Genomic DNA, 21,989 nt, shown 5'->3' with positions numbered 1-21,989 from the left:
TAGATTAATACATCAGGAGGAATGTTGGCAATTTTCAGGAAGTGTGGAATGTTTGAAGGAGGCAATGTCCTGACAGAACTGATATGCGTCGTTTATTCCATGACCTGACAATTCTGACCGTGAAAACAAATGCTTCCAAAGTCAAGGGTGCTGCACTGTTTTTATTTTATTCTACAAGTATGCAGAATGGTAGAGATATTCAGTTAAAAAGATGATCAAAGTTGTTGGGAAGATGGAAAATTTTGTGGGTTTCTGCCAAGTCAGCTTCTATATATCGAAACCGTAGTGTGTCAATGCCCAGAGAGGCAATTACATTTGAGATTTGGTAAGTGACTGGCAGAAGGTATTCGTTTGGTTGCACGTCTCTGGACAGGTTCCAGCAGATCGATATTCTGAATAAAATAGGGGTTCCAGACTTGAGATGTGTGGTGACCAGCTTTAAATAGAAAGCTACTGAGTGGCTGACAAAGGTCTTACTAAGTAATGCTAGGATAACTCGGCCTTTTTTGATGATTTTAGAGAAGTCGTACGTCCAACATAAATGATCGTTAACTATAATACTTCGTGGAGGCACATGATCTAGTGGTTAGAGCAGCGGACTCGCGGTCGGGGGATCGCGGGTTCGAATCTCAGACCGGGCGATGTGTGTGCTTATAAGCGAAACACCTAAGCTCCACGCGGCTCTGGCAGATGGAAATGGCGAACTTCTACTGACTCTTTCGCCACAACTTTCTCTCACTCTTTCCTCCTGCATCTTGTAGCTCACCTGCGACGGACCTGCGTCCCGTCCAGGTGGGGAACCTATACGCCAAGGAAACCGGGAAACCAGCCCTAATGAGCCAGGCGTGGCTCGAAAAGGAACAAACAACAACAATACTTCATTCCCGTTCAACTGCAGCCTTCTTAAGGTTGATTTTATGAATAGAGCAGGTAAATTCCGGGTTTTTCCTATCTGAAGGTGTCGCCAGCCTGCTTGAGTTGTCAGTTGCCAATCCTTTGCAGAGTTGTTTCCAGATCAGATTACAGAAAAGATCTATTACACACAGTATTCGTCGTTTTCATCTCAAGGTACAGCTTAATGTCGTCTGCGTAATGATCTATATCATTAATGTATGCAACAAATAACAGGGGTCTAAAAACAGATCCCTACAGGACACCAGATGTCATCGATTAAGGTCCAGAATGTTGTCCTATTATTGTGACTATCTCTTTTCAATCGAGAACGAAGGATTTCAACAAGTTATAAAGATTAACCCCCATGCGCATTGCAGGAAGTTTCACTGTAGTCGTTTGTGATTGGGGTTTCAAGAAATTCGATAAGTTGGCCACAACATCTGCAATTACGAACATCGTATTTGTGAGGGGCGAATAAGGTTACAATTTTTCAAGAAGTTGCAGGTTATCTCTCAGACAGGATTCCATCAATTTAGCAATACAGCTTGTGAGACTGACTACACGGTAATTGACAGGTCACATGAGGTTATCCTCTCTGGCAATTTTCCATTGTTTGGGAGTAACGCAGTTATTAAAACGGAATTACGAGAAAGATAGTGAGAGCTGATGCAGCAGAAAGAGACCACCGCGTTTGAGAAGCGAAATGAGCGACATTATAAAGACCATTGGAGACATAGTTGCGCACACACTTGTGGTGTCGCTGAATTACAGGAGGAAATTCAACAAATGTTATGGGATTTGGTACCTAAAGCAGTGAAGCTAGAACGTTTGGATTTTCAACAACGAAAGTGCTAGCATAGCATTCGAAAATAAGATCTACACACTCTTTGAGATCTTCAGTAATCTGATCTGTGTTGGGATTGTGAACAGAGCTTATTGGATAATGAGGCCTCTGTTTCGAACGCAAATATTTCCAGAACACTTTACTATCCTGGTTGGCTGTTCTGCATTGTTAAATTTTAAGTAATGTCTTCTTAGCCGGCTTGATATGACTGGACGCGCTGTTGCGCCTTTTTCTATTTTCCTATGTTCTGCATAACCTGTATCCACGTTCAACATCCTGTCGTTCTTTCCTAGTAAGTCGGACTGCTTCAGCTTTCCATATTGCACATTCGTGGGTTCCAAACGTCGTATCGGTGGTTCGTATGCGGCCCAGGTTGGATGAAGAATGTGCTGAAGGATGGTTCTGGCATCTTCAGACTCGTAAATGTTAAATCAGATAAGGTGTTCTAATTCAGTACAATAGGAATTCCAGTCAGTTTTGTTTCAATCAAAGTGAGCCGTTTGGAGGTGGTGGGTTTTTTTTTTTCACTCTGTCCATAAGACACAGGTTGGCAATAATCATAACGTGATCGAACGGTTTCCCAATAAAAACGCCAGTAACAGTTTCTGTAGTCAGGGTGAACTGCAGATCCAAAGTGTTGTTACCTCTTGTCGGGGTGGTAACTCCTTGGGACTGGTTTGAATCCAACTCTAAATCAGGGAAATAATTTGCGCTCTGTGTCCAGTAAAAGGTTTCCCAATCAATCTCTGGTTAACAGAAATCGCCGACGATGAAAATATAGGTGGCTGTTATTATAGATGCAGCAATGAGGATGTCACAAAGGTGTCTTGAAGGTAGTACAGTGGTGGGGGTAAACAACGCCAAGCAGAAGTGTTAATTACAGCTAATTAAGTCTCTTATGTAACATAAACTATCTACTACGTCTAGGGGAACCTTGAGCGTTTAGGAGCATCGGATCTTTTCCTTTTGAACGGCACTTTGTAACATAATTTCTAGGTAGCTAAAAAGTTTTAAACTTCGAATACTGGTAGAATGTGTTTATAAAACATCATTTTCTCTTGGCTTTATTGAGAAAATTCTAAAGGTTGTAACATATTTCGTCTAAAATTTCTTGCATTTCGGCAATTTTAACCAATCAATTACCTCCATTGACGTAAATAACATTCTGTGCATAACGAATATGTCCCTCCTTTAAGAAACAGATTGGGTTTATTTACATTTGTGAAGACAAAAAGATACCCTTCCCCAACCCCTAACCCTAACCCTAACTAAGCCTAAATCTAAAATAGATTGAAATGCAATAGATCGATACTAGGGCCATAATTATGGATGACATTTTCATTTGACACCGCTAGAAAAAAATCCCATTTTCCGTAGCGGTGTCGTATGAAATTGTCACCCATAATTATAACCCTAGTATCGATCTATTGCATTTCAATCTATTTTAGATTTAGGGTTAGAGTTAGGGTTAGGGTTAGGGGTGGGGGAAGGGTATCTTTTTTCTTCACAAATGTAAATAAACCCAATCTGTTTCTTAAAGGAGGGACATATTCATTATGCACAGAATGTCATTTACGTCAATGGAGGTAACTGATTGGTTAAAATTGCCGAAATGCAAGAAATTTTAGACGAAATATGTTACAACCTATAGAATTTTCTCAATAAAGCCAAGAGAAAATGATGTTTTATAAACACATTCTACCAGCATACAAATGAAAGGAATACTCAGTACAATGTGTCCAGTTTAAGTTTGAAGCTGGACAGTTATGACTCATGAGTCAGAAATGGAATAAAATTTGATGGATAGTTATGACAAAAAAAGATGGACAGTTATGACACATGAGTCAAAAATGGAGTAAAATTTGATGGATAGTTATGACAAAAAAAATGGACAGTTATGACTCATGAGTCAGAAATGGAGTAAAATTTGATAGACAGTTATGACTCGTGAGTCAGAAACAGAGTAAAATTTTAGCTACCTATGACTTGAAAGGCAGATCCAAACTGAGAGCTGGTAAATTTGGCTTCCATTTGCCAAAGCAGGCTTCATGGTGAGAACTGCCACGGGCCATTTATATATGACACCATAGAAAACTAGTAGGTTGTAAGAGAAGCAACAGGTTCAAAATTCTTTAGCAAGGAGTCTATCTTGCATTACTCTTCTACATTGCAATCGTTGACTGGCATAATTTTCCAAGTCAATCACTTGAAAATGTTACGGAGATGTACTTGCATAGCAAGTGACCTGATCTGAGATCATGTGCTGGAACAAAAACAATTGCAGTGTGGAAGGTGTTTATAAGCCATTTAAGAAACACACAAAAACCGTTAGATTCACTTCAACATTTAAATTTAATTTGCCAAAGTATTTTTGTTGCTTTGAGACTGTGACCTATTCACTGACAAAATTCCGAGCTGCATCTGTTGATGAATACCTTGGCTTCTTTTAGTATATACAGTTTCTTAACCAGGCAGAATCTGTAATTACACAAATAATTAGACCAAAGAGGAGCTTTATCAACAATGTTCCAAGTTAGAAAGTTAGAAAAGGGTTCTCATGATATCCCAGACAAAACAAGACAGTGAAGTAGAGTTTACCCTGTTTCTATTCCTAATGGAGTGCAGATGCTGGCTGTGCTGTTTCTAGAAGTCATTAGCAGTAAGCCCCCATATTGCTCTAGTAGAGTGAGGGTTTATTGATATACCAAGGCTGTGGAAAGACAGAATCTCCTAAACAAAGTAGTGGCTTGATTTTGACATGGAAACTTGTTCGTGTGATGTTGGAAGTGATATTGTTTAGGCAAGAGTAGCTAACATTAACGATGTATGTGTTAAAGCGTATATAGTATTTGTGTAATCAGAAAATGGCTCTTTCCGTGAGATAGAAACTCCCTTGCTTTATTTGTAGTGATGTTTAAGTTAATGGGATATGTGTTTGTGAGTGTGAATGAGATTCTTTGCTGCTTCTTAATTCTCCTTGAATGTAAAGGGGATCAGAGATTCTCCATACAAACTAACTTCGAAGCAAAACGTCTCCCGGCAAGCTTCTCCTTAAAGTAGAGGGCTGTTTTATTGGCAATTACAATATTGGAGGATAAGTTGCTACCATATTTCTAAATATAGTTGGAGTGATTGGAGATTGTGTGGACATATACAGTGTTTCCTTGTTTTTCTTTTTTTTGAAGTCATGCTCTAAGAAACAAAAATAGGAAGTCTGCTAGCTCTTGTTTATAGAAATCAGCAAATTATTTGCTTATATGTGCCGATGCTTGTCAAACAGATAATAATTCGTGAATTGGACAGAGAACACCAAGAATCTAAACCATAATGAATCTATTCATTCTTAATATCTTCTGGCAGATCAGAATGTAGAAATTTGATTGATGTTAAGAATCATGGGTGTAATGAACGTAGTATATGATCTAACAGTGGGAGATGTTTTCCAATTATGGAAAACAACAGCCATCAGATACTCGCATTTGATTCTACCAGAAACATATTAAGAATGAACAGATACATCATTGTTTTGTTTCAACATTTCTCAAGAAAAGGGAAGGATTAGATTCCATTATTGTCAACCAAGTTAATGAATGAACTGGACTTATTAAATTACTCTTTTGTTGTAAATAATACGATATTTTCTGCTCTGATTAATAATAATAGTGTTAAGAAATTTGCTATTCACTGAAAATCCCTACATTTAGTGTAGTTTTGTTCACAAAAGAATGAGTGACAAACAACGACTGTACCGTGTGCAAATCCAACTGAAAAACTTGCAAAGCAAGATGAAAGAAAATTACCAAATACAGCATTTTTTTGTTGTTTCATAATACACAACAAGTTTGTTGAAGTTTCCATGTGTTTTTTAACATAGTGTACTTGATTTGATATGTTTTAGCCTGAGCTTAAAGTACTTTTGCTAAGAACTCTGGAGCAACTCTGCCAGTAGTGTGTCAATTTTTGCATTTAATACAGGATGAGACAGAAAAAAACCTCCCATATTCGATACAGCTATTGTTGTCGTACCAGTGAAGTTAGGCAGATGATAATGATGTCTTCATGTAGCTAATGTTTCCTCCATCTTTTTGTTATTTTTTAAAAAAAGTTATTATGGTTTCAATTTATGCACGTTGAAGATTTGTTGAAACACTGATCAAGAATGGTGAATCTGGGAGGTTTTCTTGCCACACTCTTTAATTCTGTTTAACAAATAATATTCTGCCAGCCGAGGCCATTGCCAGCCTCCTCTGGCCCATGCCGGTGGCAAGTAAAAAGCACCCACTACACTTAGGGAGTGGTTGGCATTAGGAAGGGCATCCTTCCTAACGGGAATAAGCTGATTACATCGACTCCCCCCCGCCTCCCCTGTACATGACTGGTACTTATTTTATCACCCCAAAAGGATGAAAGGCAACGTCAGACTCAGCAGAACTTGAACTCAGAACATAAACACAGATGAAATGCCACTAAGCATTTTTCCCAGCATGCTAACAGTTCTGCCAGCTTACAACTTTGATGATGATGATGATGATGATAATGATAATAATAATAATAACAATAATAACAATAATAATAATAATAATAATAATAATAATAAAGTGGTAAGTGCAGAATCTGTTGATAAAACGGTGAAACCATATGGCATATTACCAGCCAATGTACACCACTAGCCCAGAAAGAATATAAGAGACGCCACAACAATATAGCCAGGCTTGTCCATTAGACACTTTGCAACAAGTATGGACTTGACAGAGTAAAAAATTGGTACGACCACAAACCTGAAGGCATCATTGAAAATAGAAATGCAAAGATCCTATGGTATTTTATGATTCAGTGCGACCATGAGATAGAGAATCGGAAGCCAGATATAGTTTTAATTGAGAAAGAAAACAAACTAGGCTGCATCATAGACATAGCATGCCCAGCTAACAACTAGATATGCGATAAGGAAAAAAGAAAAGTCGATAGATATGACAGGTTAGCTTGGGAAGTTAAGCAGTTGTGGTCAATGTAAAAGATGGTAGCACTACCAATAATTGTCCGAGCCTGGGAACAGTGAGCAAAAATCTTGAGAAGTACTTGGAACAAATAGGGGCTGCAATAAGGGTGGAGCACTTGAAAACAGCACTGTTTGGAACTTCTCAAAAACTCCGGAAGGTGCTCAAAAGATAAGAAGTGTTACCTTAGTTCACTGGTAGTGAACAGCTGACACTGTAATACATCTCCAGCATTAGAAGCTGTGCAAAGGTAATGATAATAATGATGATGATGAGGATAATAATAATAATAATAATATAATAATAATAATAATAATAATAATAATAATATAATAATAATAAGAAGAAGAAGAAGAAGAAGAAGAAGAAGAAGAAGAAGAAGAAGAAGAAGAGGAAGAAGAATCCTTTCTCCTATAGGCACAAGGCCTGAAATTTGGGGGAGGGGGACATTTGCCCCTAGTACACAACTGGTACTTGATTTATTGACCCCAAAAGGAGGAAAGGCAAAGCCGACCTCGGTGGAATTTGAACTCACAATGTAGTGACAGGTGAAATACCTATTTCCTTACTGCCCACAAGGGGCTAAACATAGAGGGGACAAACAAGGACAGACAAATGGATTAAGTCGATTATATCGACCCCAGTGCGTAACTGGTACTTATTTAATCGACCCTGAAAGGATGAAAGGCAAAGTCAACCGCGTCGGAATTTGAACTCAGAACTTAGCGGCAGACAAAATACCGATAAGCATTTCGCCCAGCATGCAAAAGATTCTGCCAGCTCATCGCCTTAACAATAATAATAATAATAATAATAATAACAATAATAATAACAATAATAATAATAATAATAATAATAATAATAATAATAATAATAATAATAATAATAATAATAAGGTGCATTAGGCATGATAAAAAAATATTCAGACAAATACATAACAAAAACACCAGGACTTACAAACACATATAACATACAGAAAATTGCACTACTAGGCACTGCACACATCCTACGCAGAACACTTTCCATACAATAACCATCAGAGCATCACAACAAATCACAGCACATACCCAAGGCACACAGAGCTGCGCTCGGTAGTGAAGTGAAAGCACGCTATAAAAATAAAACTACTGAATAATAATAATAATAATAATAATAATAATAATAATAATAATGATGATGATGATGACAATGATAATAATAATAATAATAATAATAATAATAATATGCACTGCTCTCTCACTCAATAATAATAATAATAATAATAATAATAATAATAATTTCTACTAAAGGCACAAGGCATGAAATCTGGGGCACGGGGACTAGTTGATCACATCAAACCCAGTGTTTCACTGGTATTCAATTTATTGACCCCAAAAGGATGAAAGGCAAAGTTGACCTCAGTGAATAATAAACATAACAATGATAATAATAATAATAATAATAATAATAATAATAATAATAGATTTTTAATAAATTTCCAAGCAGAAATCAAATGACAAGTGTAATGACAAAGCTAAAAGGGAAAAGAAATGTGAAAATTTCCACATTTGGTGAAAAAAAAATGACAGCCATGTCACTCGACAGATGTCTGCAGCACATTATTTGTATGATTAGATGGAAAATAAGGTTAATAAAGCAGGTGAGAGAAAGTGTCAACTGAATCACTAATACAGGTTGTAAGGGACACCATAGATATAATTTAATAACCTGCCGTGTTAAAGCCTCAAACCAATCAATTTTAATTAGAGACGTATTTCATCTTATTTATATTTCTTAACATTCTCAAGAAAGACGAGTAGTAGATATCAAGGGATTCTCATTAATTCCTAAAATGATTCAAGGTAGAGGAGTAGATATAGAAATGTATCAGGTTAAAGGAATTTCATCATTGAGTTACATATCTCAACATCATGAGTTCAAACTTGGGCAGAGACAATTCCATTTCTTTGCAGTTCTATATTTAAGAGAAGAGGAATTATTTACATTTGACGGATATTTGTCCTCCTCTTGTTTGTTGTTAACACAATATTTCGGCTCCAGCCTTCATCAGGTGTCTTGGGGGAATTTCGAACCTGGGTTCTCATTCCTAAGGTATTTTTCAATATTGTTGTTGTTATTATTATTATTATTATTATTTTTTTTTTCTTCTTTCAAATTTGCTTCCATTTCTTGCCGAGCGTCTTCCCAACTCCTAGGGCAAAGAAACTCATAGTATACATTGGTAGGCCATTAAACCAAACTTATTATTATTATTATTATTATTATTATTATTATTATCATTATCATTATTATTATTATTATTATTATTATTATTCAGTAGTTTTATTTTTATAGTGTGCTTTCACTTCACTACCGAGCGCAGTTCTGTGTGCCTTGGGTAAGTGCTGTGATTTGTTGTGATGCTCTGATGGTTATTGTATGGAAAGTGTTCTGCGTAGGATGTGTGCAGTGCCTAGTAGTGCAATTTTCTGTATGTTATATGTGTTTGTAAGTCCTGGTGTTTTTGTTATGTATTTGTCTGAATATTTTTTTATCATGCCTAATGCACCTACTATGATAGGAATTGTTTCTGTTTTCAGATTCCACATTCTAGTTACCTCTATTTCCAGGTCTTTGTATTTTGAGAGTTTCTCCATTTCTTTTAGAGACACGTTGTCATCTGCCGGTATTGATACATCAATTAGAAAGCATTTTTTTTCTTCATGATCTCTGACAACTATATCTGGTCTGTTGGCCTTAATTTCTCTATCTGTGTGTATCGGCATATCCCAGAGTATGGTTGCTTTCTCGTTTTCTGTGACCTTTTCTGTGACCTTTCTCGTTTTCTGTGACCTTATTATTATTATTATTATTTTATTATTATTATTATTATTATAATTATTATTATTATTATCATTATTATTATTATTATTCTTTTATTATTATTACTTTTTTTTTCTTCTTTCAAATTTGCTTCCATTTCTTGCCGAGTGTCTTCCCGACTCCTAGGGCAAAGAAACTCATAGTATATATTGGTAGGCCATTAAACCAAACTCAGTAGTTCGTTCGTTCATTCTTTTTTTTTTTTTTCTTAAAGTTAAATTAAAATACATGAGCAGCAACAGTTCTCACATCGACAATGCTCTTCTCAATACGTGTGATGTACCAGTTAAGACAATCTTTTGCACTTCTTGCAGGGATGGTAAGCCAGGGATCATTCTCATATAATTTTCGGTTCCCTTCTTGATCATTCCTAGTGCTCCTACAATCACTGGTATTGTAACCGCCTTGAGATGCCACATTTTCTCAATTTCAATGAGTAGGTCTTTATATTTTCTGAGCTTGTCAAACTCTTTCGCTGAGATATTATGATCACAGAGGATGCTCATGTCGATCAATAAGCAAACTTTATTGTTTTGGTCTTTCACAACAATATCTGGTTTATTGGCTTTGATGGTTCGGTCTGTATGTACTGGAAAGTCCCACAGAATCGTTACATTTTCTCCTTCAGTTACAGCCTCAGGGTGGTGATTATACCACTTGTCGGCAGTTTTGATATTGTAATGCCGACTTATTAGCCAGTGGAGATATTGGCCAACTCTGTCATGTCTTAATTTATACTCCACTGGTGCTAAGACTTTACATCCAGAGATTAGGTGGTCCACTGTTTCAATCATGTCGTTGCAGAATCGGCATTTTGGGTCTGCTCCATTTTTCATCACATTATTATTATTATTATTATTATATTATTATTATTATTATTATTATTATTATTATTATTATCCAGGTCACTGCTGGAATCAAACTCGGAATTTTGGGGTTAGTAGCCCACGCTCTTAACCACTACGCCATATTCCCGTGGGCAATTATGGAGTGAATTTTAGGGGGCTTCTTTGGTTTTGCATTTAATCCTTTGGAACAATGAATGTGATGAGAGACTAAATCAGTTGATGCTGGAAAAATGAAGGTAATTTTAGAGAAATTAGAGAAGTTTAAGGAAATTGTAGAGACTGTAAGTTAGAGTACCTGGACGTCTGGTGTGATGGACAAGGTGGTGGTATGGTAGAGTCATTGGAATAAACTATCTGCATCAGAGCCATTGGAGAGAGAATGACCAGTGACATTCATCCTGGGTCTCTGAGTTCAAATTCCAGCAAGCTCAAATTCCTTTATGACCATCTCTAGTTTGAGAGAGCGGCAAAAGTGTTGTAAAAGCTTTTGTCAATTAAATTCAGTGACAAAAGCTGTGAACTGACAAAATGAGGCAATCATCATCATACACACACACAAGGGGGTGCTGAAAAGTTCCTGGCTTTAAGAGTATTGTGAAAGGCCTGGTTGGAGGCCCAAGCTTCGAAGTTCTTTTACAACACTTAGAAAAACTGAAGGACCACTTCAATAAGTGTGTGAATCTGAGAGGGGTATATGTTGTATAAAATCATAATTGACTGATCCTCCTCTATTTTCTTTTACCCAAAGCCAGGAACTTTTTAGCACCCCCTCAGATATATATATATATATATATATATATATATAGTGGTTGGTATTATGAAGGGCATCCAGCAGTAGAAACTCTGCCAGATCAGATTGGAGCCTGGTGCAGCTATCTGGCTTGCCAGTCCTCAGTCAAATCGTCCAACCCATGCCAGCATAGAAAGTGGATGTTAAACAATGATGATGATGATAATGAGATAAAATTTACTTGGAAGAGAATGCATGGAATTCAGTCATATAATAATATAAATAATATATATGTATATATATATATATATATATAATATATATATATATATTATATATATATATATATATATATATATATATATATATATATATATATATATATATATATATATAATATATATATATATACATACATATATATACATATATACATATATACACATATATACATATATATTATTTATATTATTATATGATTGAACGCCATGCATTCTCTTTCAAGTAAATTTTATCTCTCTCTCTCTCTCTCTCTCTCTCTCTCTCTCTCTATATATATATATAATATATATATATATATATATATATATATATGTATATATGAGGGCAGAATGAAACAGTGGAATTAGTTTATCTTTTCTTTGAAATCCCACTGCCATTTCAGCAAATCATTTGAATCTTACAAATAAAAGCGTTTATTGTGGTGGAAGAGTTTTTTTGAAAGACAAGCATCTCCAAAGTTAATAAGGATTTGGCCTGATATGATGTTCGATTTAACAAATCTGCTGGTTTTGCTTTTGATAGGGACTAATGGTGATAGTTGATTGGGCCGTGATTAGTGTGCAACATCTGTTACATCATTGATTACCTCGTTATAGAATCGGAAGAGTTTATCAAGGAAGAAACACATCAATTATTACAAGAGACCACAGTGATAAATGTTAACATGAAATCTAGACCAATCATAAACCCATAATGAAACCAAACTGTTAAATCAATTATTTAATTAATTAATTAATTAATTAATCTATCTGTGCATGATAGTGTCTTGGTTTATATTCAGGTGTAATTGCTAATTCACAGTTCAAAGTTCACGTAAATTTATCAGCTGTTTTTGATCATCAGATTTGATAAGAAACCATTTTGGAAAAGCCTTGTACAACAAGATAGCTGGCTTACAGTCACTGAATTAATAAAAAAATATTGAGCAGCACATGATTAATGTGTGTTAATCAGTGTTTTATTTTTTATTTTTTTCTCATTTTTTGATTGACCTTTGTCCTAGCTTTATGTGACATGGCAGTAAATATAAATAACTATTTCCTAGTTCCAGTTTCTGATGTTTGTCATAACATTCCCATTCCGTTAGAATACAAGAAGAGAAATAATAAACTAAACAACATCGTTTTCTGTTGATTAGGGAGAAATTGGGAAGCTGGCAGAATTGTTAATGTTGCAGTGTTTCTTCCAGCTCTTTACATTCTGAGTTCAAATCCTGCCAAAGTTAACTTTGCCTTTTATCCTTTTGGAATGAATAAAAGAAAGAACCAGTCAGCTACAAAGGTCAATGGTATTGGCTGCCCAACTTCCACTCAAATTTGTTAGTATGGTACCTAAATCAGAAACCTTTAACTCTTTAGCATTTAAACTGGCCATCTCCAGCCAAAATATTGTTTTATTTTCAAACTGACCAGATCTGGTCTCTCACACCTGCCCTAACAATATGGTTCACCACTAGAGGTGGAATCACTGCTATCTCTAGCTTTTGGGCATCTACCATAGACAAAACCAAGGAAGGCTGAAATCATGTGACCTGGTAGTCCTGGCACTGGTTATCTTTCACTAGTGATATGAACAAAAGTGTTTATATGCACCATAAGTCTATATGAGAGGTTCTCTCATGGCAACTACAGCAGCAGTATTCTGTGTTCTAACATAACATTCCCTTTTAATTGGGGATAAATATTACCTTTTGGAATTAAAGCTGTTTATAAGGTAACGAGCAGACAGAATTGTTAGCATGCTGGGCAAAATGCTCAGCGGCATTTTGTCCATCTTTATGTTCTGAGTTTAAATCCAGCTGAGGTCAGCTCTGTCTATCATCCTTTACAGAGTCGATAAAATAAGTACCAGTTGACTACTGGGGTCAATATAATCAACTTTTCCTCCCTCATCAAAAAAGTTGCTGGCCTTGTGCCAAATTTTGAAACTCATATTAATACTGCTTCTGTTGCTATTTAAAAACATTTTGCTTTTTTTTATTGTTTGCTTAGAGGAACAAAAGTTGGGTCCATATCTTTTTATTTTTCCTTTTTCGGGCTGGACTTTTGTTAAGAATGGACCTTTAACCCATGTTTTGTTGCAGTTGGAAGCAATACATCTGGAGGCTTGGGCTAAAAATTTGCAATAGAATGAACTCCCTCTGAAGCCGTCCCACAAGCTGAACTGGTGCACCCTGACTGACAACCACAGAGATTATGTTTATCAAATTTCACTCGCAAGACCTAAGATGACTTGAGGCTTTGATGGAATGAGACCCTTACCAAAAAGTAGTACATATTACAATCAAAATAGGCGACAACAGATTACACAGGATTTTTTCACAGTCAGAATTGCTGAACTATGGAATAATCTACCTGCATCAGTTGTTAGCTATTGAAACACTACAGCCTTCAAAACTTTCATGCTTCCTGAAATTACACCTGATGTCCTTCATCCCTGTAAACCTGATGTCCTTCATCTCTGCACACCTGATGACCATTTCTGTACACCTTATGTCCTCCATACCTGCATACCTGATGTCATTCATCCCTGCACACCTGATGTCCATTTCTGTACACCTTATGTCCTCCATACCTGCACACCTGATGTCCATCTCTGTACACCTTATGTGCTTCATCCCTGCACACTTGATGCAGGGATGTCCATCTCTGTACACCTGATATCCTTCATCCCCATACACCTGATATCCTTCATCCCTGTACACCCGATGTCCTTCATCCCTGCACACCTGATGTCCTTCATCCCTATTTCTTCCCCTAACAGTACACCTGCTGTCCCTCACCTCCTGTTTCTTCTTCCCTTTTTTTTATGCCTCATTCACTGTTCACTTCCTGTGCATTATTATTCTATGCATCATTCATGCAGTTTTGGTTACTTTTTCTGATGAATTGTAGCACACCCAAGCTCTGTATACAATAAGTTCATTATTAAAATGAACTTGTTAATCACATGACTTACAAATTCTGTAAATTTGTATGGAGCTGAAATAAGCAAAATGGTCAGAGTGAATATCAACTGTATACAATAAACCGGTAAAAGATTTATTCCCTTAACGTCTCAGCGATTTTCTTCTATACAACTTTCATATCATCCGACAGGGCAATTAATTATTTTAAATGAGTTCAAATGAGTTCCCATGACAACGGCAATCTACAGCCATTGTAGTAAGTAATGAAACATGATAGAAAGATCTGGAACTTAGTTTCGTTTTCTTCTGCAGAAGGTCAGTGATGTGTGTCGTGTGTGTGTGTGTGTGATGGACTGACATTATTAATACATCGTTGTTAGTAATTTTGGTTCCAGCTAAGTCATACTTAACAGAACTACTTCAATAAAGACCTATGGCTGCTGAGGTTATATTGCTAATGATGATGATGATGGTGATGATGATGTCAGTGATGACAGCAGCTTTGATGGTAGTGATTATGATGATGGTGATGATTATGGTAGAGGTAGTTGTGGTGGTGATGGTGATGAGGATGAAGATTATGATGATGTCAGTGATGACAGCAGCTTTGATGGTGGTGATTATGATGATGGTGATGATTATGGTAGAGGTAGTTGTGGTGGTGATGGTGATGAGGATGAAGATTATGATGATGATGGTGATGATGACAATGACAACAGCTTTGATGGTGGGGGCAGTAGTGGAGGTAGTGGCAGTAGCAGTGATGATGATGATGAGGAGGAGGATGGCAATGGTGATGATGATGACGATGATGGCAATGATGATGATGGTGATGGTGATGATGATGATGATGATGGTGGTGGTAGTCATGGCAATGATGATGATGATGATGGTGGTGGTGATGGTATTGACCAGAAGAGTGATAATCACAATGGTTGCAGTGATGGCAGAATTAGTGATTATGATAATGATAATGACGTCAACAAGGTATGATGGAAATGATATCAATAACGATGATGATGATGATACAACAACAAGTGCAGTAGCAACAACAACGACAGCAAGGAAGACAAAGGAAATAAGAAGTATTTTCTGGAGTAGTTCACTGTCCAGTTCAATAAACCCACAACCTGACCCTTATGGACAATCAGCAGAATGCATTATATTCGTTGCAGCCATGCTGACCAGAACTTCTACAATTTTCCAGCAGATAGTTTGCTCCCCAACCACATGATTCTGGGTTCAGTCCCACTGCATGGCACCTCAGGCAAGTGTCTCCTAATATAGCTTTATTCCTTTATTGCCCACAAGGGGCTAAACATAGAGGGGACAAACAAGGACAGACAAAGGGATTAAGTCGATTACATCAACCCCAGTGTGTAACTGGTACTTAATTTATTGACCCTGAAAGGATGAAAGGCAAAGTCGAGCTCGGTGGAATTTGAACTCAGAATGTAAAGGCAGACGAAATATTGCTAAGCATTTCGTCCGGCGTGCTAATGATTCTGCCAGCTCACCACCTTAATATAGCCTTGGGCCAACCAAAGCCTTGTCAGCAGAATTGGCAGACAGAAACTGAAAGAAGCCTATCATATGTGTGTGTGTGTGTGTGCATGCATGTGTGTGTGTGCATGCATGTGTGTGTGTCTTTGCTTGTCCACCACTTGACAACTAATGCTAATGTGTTTATGCTCCCATAACTTAGCAGTTCAGCAAAGAGACTGATAGAATAAGTATCAGATTCAACAAAAAAGTACAGATCGGGGTTGATTTGTTCAACTAAAATTCCTCAAGGTGATGCTCCAGCATGGCCGCAATCTAATGACTGAAACAAGTAAAAAATGAAAGATAACAGATCAATTAACTTATTCATATATTAGTTAAATATTGACCACATCAATCTCACCAGAATGGGAAGGCCCGTAAATGTCATGGGTCTAGTCCTTCCATATGTACAATCTGTAGATCAACACACATTTGATTATAGTGTTTGCTTCGTGTTTCAAATGCCTCAAAACAAAATTCTTTAAATCATCGTCATTTAACATCCACTTTCCATTTGACATCAATATCAAAATAAATATCAGATGGAAATTGTAGTTACAATACCTGTGCAGGTGGCACGTAAAAAGCACCATCTGAACGTGGCTGATGCCAGCGCCGCCTTGACTGGCTTCTGTGCCAGTGGCACATGACCTACTGTGCTTGAGGAGACCTATTAAGTCAAGTACATCAACATCAAAATGAAAATCAAATGGAGATTGTAGTTGTGATACCTGTGCTGGTGGCAAGTAAAAAGCACTGTCCGAATGTGGCCGATGCCAGCACTGCCTTGAGCAACTTCTGTGCCGGTGGCACGTAAAAAGCACCCACTACACTCACAGAGTGGTTGGCTTTAGGAAGGGCATCCAGCTGTAGAAACTCTGCCAGATCAGACCGGAGCTTGGTGCAGCCTCCTGGCTTCCCAGACCCCAGTCGAACCATCCAACCTGTGCGAGCACGGAAAATGGACGTTAAATGATGATGATGATGATGATTTTCTATGCTTGCACAAGTCAGCCAGAATTTGTTCAGGCAAATATTTCTATTTGTTTCCTCATTTGTTTCCAAGCAAGGTAATATTTCCCCATGGTCATATATATATACATACAGGAAGGCCACTCTTGCACTTCAAAGACAATCTGAAATGTGCAACATTCCCTTTTCTTCCTGGAAAAACATAGCATCAGAATGTAGAACCTGGTGCCAATCCTGCTTCTCCTTGGTTCAAAGATTTGAGCATAATCAACTCCGTCACTGGGACCAATTTCATGCAAGCATGAAGGCATGCTGGGAAATTGCTGGGACTATCAGATGTTATACATCAATGGTCACAATGCACTTTGCATTGTTTTAGTTTTTGAATGATGCCACCCTGTTGGCCGGGCAAGCAGGTCAACATTTCCCCTGATCAGAAGACCATTCTGTCACAGGGTGGGCCATTTACAACTGAGTGAACTGGAGCAACATGAAATGAAGTGTTTTGCTCAAGAACACACAGAACAGCCAGCCTGGGAATTGAAACCATGATATGATCGTAAGTGCAGCACACCCAATCACTAGGCCTTCATACCAAGATCCAATGTAATTTCCTTACATATGATTTCACCTTCTTTTGTAATCTGCATAAAAATTTTGGATAAATTTAGCTAATCCCCACAAGTATCCGAAAGGGGCACATTCTGGATTACATGCTGTGGTGGTTTCAAATTTTAGCACAAAGTCAGCTAGTTTTCAAAGTGCTCAACTGGTCCTTTTTTAACAAAAAATAAAAACTTGACTTACTTCAATAGAATTATGTTGATTATTGCAAGAAGAAAGTTGCAGAATTATAGAATACTTTTAAAAAGTATAGTCAACCTATAAAATTTCCGGCGTTACAGGGATTCAATTTCCAGCGTTACAGGGATTCAAATAAAATTAATTATTCTCAATGAGGAAATATATGTTATTTAGAGATAGAAGTCCCCATGCAATTCATCAAATCCTAATAATAGAATTTTGTTTTAATACTTACTAATCATTTCTAAATTCTAAATTTAGTAAGTATTAAAATAGAATTCTTCTATTATATGGTGTGATGTATATTAGGATTTGATGAATTGCATGGAGACTTCTATCTCTAAATAACATATATATATATATATATATATATATACATATGATGAAACAGACTCCAAAGAGGCTGGCATTGGGAAGACTTTTATGGTATAGTAAAATCAATAAAAAACTACAGTGAACCTGCCATTTCTCAGTTATTTCTTTCCTTTCAACATTTTCCCGAAGAAGGACACTGTCTGAAATGTTGGATTTTACACTTACACACCTCACGGCAGTTCACTGAATTCTTTTTATCAACCTTACTACATTGTATCTACATGTTTTCTGTTCCATCAAATACATGACTGTATTTGAGTTATCCTTTTTATTTTAGATTTTTCATTTTTTCTTATTAGATTTTTACAGTTGGTTTGAAGCAATAAAGTTCCTAAATTAATACTCTCTTTACTCTTTTACTTGTTTCAGTCATGTGACTGTGGCCATGCTGGAGCACCACCTTTAGTTGAGTAAATCGACCCCAGGACTTATTCTTTGTCAGCTTAGTACTTATTCTATCGGTCTCTTTTGCCAAACTGCTAAGTTACGGGGACATAGACACACCAGCAGCGGTTGTCAAGCAATGTTGGGGTGGGGTGGGGTGGACAAACACTGACACACACACATATATATACATATATACAACGGGCTTCTTTCAGTTTCCATCTACCAAATCCACTCACAAGGCTTTGGTCAGGCCGAGGCTATAGTAGAAGACACTTGCCCAAGGTGCCACACAGTGGGACTGAACCTGGAACTATGTGGTTGGTAAGCAAGCTACTTACCACACAGCCACTCCTACGCCTATATTCAATGTTTCTAGATAATCATAGTCTCATTTTCAAGAATTGAATATATTTTATGCCTGTGTCGTTTTGGTTGAATTTATCTTATGAAATTCTTCACAAGAACAGAAGACTAATTAGGGGAACCTTATCCATATCACAATGCAAAAATCAAGAAACCAAAAATATATGCTTAAAAAATTTAACTTGTGGTTACTAACATAAAAATATAATGATAAAAATTTTGACCACAACAAACAAATCAACACATGACTGCTGATATATGGAGCTAATGGTCAAAAAAATCCTTTGCCAGGGAAGTCTAAATGAATTCAATCAGAATATAAGAAACAATACAGATGCAAAATGTATTCATTTCTTGAAAATGCGAATGTGAAGATCTGGAAATGTCAAATATGAAATTAGCAACTTTAATGTTCCAAACCAATTGTAAGAAAACTAATAAGAAAATGCAAAAAATCTAAAATAATAAAAAAAAAACTTGAATGCAGTCATATATTCAGAGAAAAACTGTTCCTCATATATATATTTTTTTTTCTCTCACTGTTTATTTCTGTGTTTCTTTCTGTCGAAGAGCATAGGCTCGAAATGTAAAAGACTTTCTCACTTCCTGACCGTTGAACTAATACATCTGTTTGTTGTTTACACACCTGCCTTTGTGTTTTTTTTTTGTAAATTCTCACTATATGTATATATACATATATCATCATCGTTTAACGTCCGCTTTCCATGCTAGCATGGGTTGGATGATTTGACTGAGGGCTGGTGAACCAGATGGCTGCACCAGGCTCCAATCTTAATCTGGCAGAGTTTCTACAGCTGGATGCCCTTCCTAACGCCAACCATTCTGAGAGTGTAGTGGATGCTTTTATGTGCCACTGGCACGGGAGCCAGTCAGGCGGTACTGGAAACGACCTCACTTGAATCTTTTTAGACATGCCACTGGTACAGGTGCCAATAAGGCGACGCTGGTAACGATCATGCTCAAATGGTGCCTTTTACATGCCATCGGCACGGAAGCCAGTTAACCACTCTGGCAATGATCACGCTCAGATGGTGCTCTTTGGCACCCTACTAGCACGGGCACAACTGATGCTGGTAACGGTCATACTCAAATGGTGCCTTTTATGTGCCACTGGCATGGAAGCCAGTTAGCCACTCTGTCAACAATCACACTCGTATGGTGCTCTTTGCACCCCGCTAGCACGAATGCCAGTCATCGAATTTGATTTTGATATATTTGTATATGTATATGTATATATATATATATAAGTAAGGAAAGAGGGATTAAGTAAATCCAGGCAAATGCCTCTGAATGTACTCTGTGTAAACAAAACCAGGTTAACAGGATGTCCAATCAAGATTATAATAATCCAGACAGATTGTTAAATCCCATGTGCCAGGTGCAAACTGTAAATCTGAAGTTTATTACCAATTAGTATTTTAGTGTATTAATCCAGGAGTTTATTATTATTAGAAATAAACAAGGAGAAATTATGTTCAAAGTATCGAACGAACATAATCCTTCAGTCTTTACTACACACACACACATACACACAAATACATACACACACACATATATACACATATAGCATCATCATCATAATTTAATGCATTTTCGATAGTGACATGGGTTGGACAGTTTGACAGAATCTGGCAAGCTGGAGGGCTGCACCAGGATCCAGCTGTCCGTTTTTGGCATGGTTTCTACAACTGGATGCCCTCCCTAATGCCAACTACTTTACAGAATGCACATATATATACATATATATATGCCATTGGTCCAACTTGGAAAATAGACATCAAATGATGATGTTGATAATGATACATATATGCATGTATGTATATTTTATGTATGTATGTGTGTGTTTATAAATTCTTTTACTTTCATATATATAATAAAAAAATAAATAAATGCACCCTTTCAAAGCCGAGCCAGGCTCATGGGCCTGGTTTCCCGATTTCTATTGTGTATGTTTTCCCCAGCTGGGTGGGACACCAGTCCATCACAGCTTTACACATTTTTGCCAACTGAGTGGACTTGAGCAATGTGAAAATGAAGTGTTTTGCTCAAGAACACAACGCATCACTCGGTCCAGGAATTGAAACCATAATCTTATGATCATGATGCTGACATCCTAACCACTAAGCCACATGCCTCCACATCCATATATTTATATATATATATAGTATACTGCTCCATGATGGTAAGGTCAACAAAAAAAGTACTTCATCTGGTGAGAAATAAATATTATTTAATAAACACAGTATATATTTTTATGTGCTGCTATTAGTTTCATGTACTGTGAACAAATTCGTTATGCTATGTGAGCAGTGCCTGATGATTGTACTGGAACACCAAATATGTTTTAAAGTAGTGTTTGGCTTGTTCTCAGCACATGAAACTAATAGTAGCACATAAAAACATATTATGTTTATTAAATATATAATATTATTTAATAAACACAATATACAGTTTTATGTGCTATTATTAGTTTCATGTGCTGAGAGCATGTCAGACAGTATTTTTTACCATGTCTGGTGTCCTATCACAATCATCAGGCACTGCCCACATGGCATAATGAACTAAAAATGGGATGATAGGATGACAGAAAAAGTGAAAAAGGGTGAGAAAGAAGTAGATATAAAAGAAAAAGAAAACAGAAAGAAGCAAATGGGGGTGGGGTGAAGTTATTTCCCCTTAAACCATAAAATATAAGGCTGAAAGGATAGTGGCTTAGAGTTTGTGGTATAGTTGTCCAATTCAGAGAGGGTGGCATTTTCCAATTCATCAACAAGACCTTAACCATATGCTTACAACCACTGAAAATTTTGGATCTAGAATTCAGCAGTGTGTTATATATCTGCTTCTTTCTCACCTTTTCTCACTTTTTCTCACATCCTATCATCCCATTTTTGGTTCATTATGCTATGTGGGCAGTGCTTGATGGTTGTGCTAGGACACCAGACATGTTAAAAAATACTGTCTGGCATGCTTTCAGCACATGAAACTAAAAGTAACAGATGAAAACATATATTGTGCTTATTGAATAATATTTTATACTTATATGTATAGTAGCAATGCTTCATTTTGAACAATTGTTTTTCTTTTCTTTCCAGAATGCATTAATAGATTTGACTTTTTATTGAAATTACAAGTATCCGATCATTTTTAAATTTCA

Source organism: Octopus sinensis, linkage group LG1 (genome assembly GCF_006345805.1).
Source record: "Octopus sinensis linkage group LG1, ASM634580v1, whole genome shotgun sequence".
In the NCBI taxonomy this organism is placed as follows: Eukaryota; Metazoa; Mollusca; class Cephalopoda; order Octopoda; family Octopodidae; genus Octopus; species Octopus sinensis.
The sequence above is the reverse complement of the archived record's forward strand: the minus strand, read 5'-3'. Positions refer to the sequence as shown.